This window comes from Pavona decussata, unplaced genomic scaffold (genome assembly GCF_977016875.1).
Source record: "Pavona decussata unplaced genomic scaffold, jaPavDecu1.1 SCAFFOLD_40, whole genome shotgun sequence".
Lineage (NCBI taxonomy): Eukaryota > Metazoa > Cnidaria > Anthozoa > Scleractinia > Agariciidae > Pavona > Pavona decussata.
Window position 1 is genome coordinate 3,092,501 of NW_028145462.1, and position 3,290 is coordinate 3,095,790.

Sequence of the window (3,290 nt, forward strand, 5' to 3'; positions counted from 1 at the left end):
CCGTTCCCTGTTCGGAATTTACCTGTATAGCACCTTCCCTGCTATTTTGGAAACCCTAATTATATTATCGTTAGTTCTATCGTAGAAACAAAATAAAATCAATAAAATGTTATAACGTAGTTCTGTATTTAGCTGTATTCGTTTGTCTTCCGTTCAAACCTTACCGAACTGAAAAAAGAGCAAGTTAAATTCCACCTGCTGAACATCTTCTACCCCGCAATTTTCCTTTCATCAGCGCTTCCTATGCCATTGCCAAAAAAAGAAGTGTAAACAAACCGGGTTGTTTTACTGCGGAAGCAAGAAGTATGTAGTCACCAAAGTCTTGAACTATACTTTAATTTTTTTTCCAATTCACCCATTGACTTGTTATTTTAAGCCGAAACTGACGTGGCCGCCTCCAGCAATTCGTTTTGTCAACAGATTTGTCGAATCAAACAAACTCTCGATTTGCAAAGCGTTCTTTTATCAGGTTTTTTGTCCAAACACTTTTATCATGAATCTCTGGCTCGACAGATTAGGGAAGCACTCCCCGTGTTATCACTTCACTTTACTTTACTTTTTTTTCAGTCCTTTTCTTAGGTTTTGTGCGAGCTCACTGTCCATTGTTACTGTTTTACAAATCCTCAGAACAAAACAGAGTTTAATAGCGTGATAAACTTTTTTCTTCTTCGGTTCTCAGCAAATTAAAACAATTCATTTCTTCACATCTGTTCCACTGATCAGTGTATAATCTAAAGTATGTAACACGAAAGCAACTTCAAGATATGAGCGTGCTTATGCACGGAGATTGGTGCAAAGTTCAATGAAAGAAAAAGATTCCTTTAGTATAGGCTTCCCCATTGATTATAGTCCAAATCAAACTGTTAATACACAGTCAGGACAAAAACTAACACACAATCAGAGAGCATTAATAAATAATAAATGAAAATACTAAATTATAGATGGTCTGTATGGGGGCATAGCTCTGTGTTAATTTCTCGGTACAACGGGTGACGTGAAAAAAATTAATCTCCCAACTTGCCAAGATGTTCAAATATTTGTTTTTATTAGACTCTTTAAAGAAACATGTTGCATAATTGTTAGAAAAATATGTCCAAAACTCCAAGGTTTTTTAGTAAAATTGAAGGCTATATAAGTATAATTCTAACTCCTCATTTATTGAATATGAATATATTAAACATCATATATTGAACTGCGGATGAAATATTAGATAGAACGGAAAGACTCTCGCAATTACTACGAAACTTAAGCAGTTGCGAACAGACAGCCTGAAAAAAATTCAGGCTTGAACGAGATTCGAAACCATGACCTCTGCGATGCCGGTACAGTGCTCTACCAACTGAGCTATCAAGCCAATACAACTGGTCTTATTGTGAGTTCGTTATATACCTGTGAATGATGGATAAATGAATATGAATATATAAAGCATCAGGATGTCTCAGTAAACAGGACGTTAATTGAGCAGATGCAAAACAGCTCCGAGTTAAAGATACAACGATAGTCGAACAGTTGAAAACATATTTTAACAAGTTTTTCCCAAAACTTCAGTTCCACAAAACAGACCTAGATCAAAAATGCTTTTAGTCCACCTTAGGTACAAGAATCAACAAAAAAGATGGACGCTTTGGCTTTGTAAGAAATTGCTTCAAAAGATAAAAATAATAAATTCAAGGAAGTGTATTGAGTATCGGCATAAACAACAACTTGATTTCGCAGCTATGGCACAAACGTTTGAAGATTCTACATTTTTTTCTTCAGCAGCGCTGTTTTTCTCTGTTTTGCCATTGCCTTTCACAACAGGTGCAAACATCATGTCAAAACAAACCGCGCTATTTTAGCACTCATTTCAGAACCTTAAATATTCTTTTCAAATTCCAATCCACTTACAGCCATCAGCTATGGTGTTTTGTTTTCTATTTATAACCATTTTCTCGGAAACCTGACTAGGGTTTTAATTATCATAATATCCTTTCTTAGTTCTGCCGAATGAGCTCACTATTTTCTTGGTACCTTTTCACCAGGTTTTACTGAATTAACATGGCGAATTTCCCGACCTGTCGCACGCATGAACTTTAGTCCTTCTTCCTTTTATACCTGTTCTGCCGTCAGCTAATAATCCATATAACCAGCTAAATATTGACAGTGAAAGCGACTAAGAGACATCTACACACTGGCTTATGTATCTGGATTTGTAAAACTTTAAACGGGGGCGCCCAAAAAAAACATCATTAAAGAAAAACGCCCAAGATTTTGTCTCCTGTGTTTCTAGATGTTTCGGTTTCGGCATTTCACATCCAGCAAATAGTTTATTGAACAACAGGGCTCTGAGTGTACGAAGGCTTGGATAGCACTATCCAGCGAGCGCGGGATAAAATTATGCGCTCTATTATTTTTGTTTAGATTCCATCCACTGCATAAGGATTTGTCGGCTGGGTAACGTTATCCACCCTTTGTAAAACTGGGAAGAGGATTCAAGAAGAATATGAATACTTACTGGAACCTACTGCAACAAAAACTCCAGTTGTCTTAAATATGTATAATGAATCGTCCTTATAAAGCCCCTTCTCAGCTTTTGGCCATCTTTTTCCCGCCTTTGCCATGTCCTGGCATTGCTTCGGGAACTCTGCATCTAGTGTTTCCACCCCTATTTCAGCCCACACCAAGGTTCAATCGATGGTTTGGGCAAATTGTCATGGCACTACATTTGACTGGCTTTGAAAACTTTCCAACTCGACACAAGATAAGGTCGAGTTCATCTACAAGACCGGAGAACTTATGGGCGGATAAATGAGTATCAATACTTTAAGTACGAGAGACTAACGGAATGATTTCGCTTGAGCTTTTCTTGCCATGACCACAGGGTCCATTGGCAAGAGTATTAAAAGAACAATACGCCTTCATGATTTACACTACACTACTTGTAAACAAAGTTTTTCTCACCATTAATTAACGATCACGTGAATGCCATAAAAATTAGAAACGGAATATATATTACGTCATGTATATTTTGTACATGAAAGATGATAACATCGTATTTTTGTATTTTGACAAACTTCTATTGGAAATAATTACGTCGATATTTTAAAAGTAGAACGGTAGAAAAGAATATGCAAATTAAGACCTTGTCCATTTCAATCAGTCACTTAGTCTGATTCGCCTTGCTATAAACATTCTTATCAACAAGCAGTCTTATGCTATTTTGCTCGGCCAACCTCCTTAAGAATACTGTAATTCTTCGTGCTAACTTATATCAAGAGATTTTAATAGATACTCGAAGGCGAATTTTATGA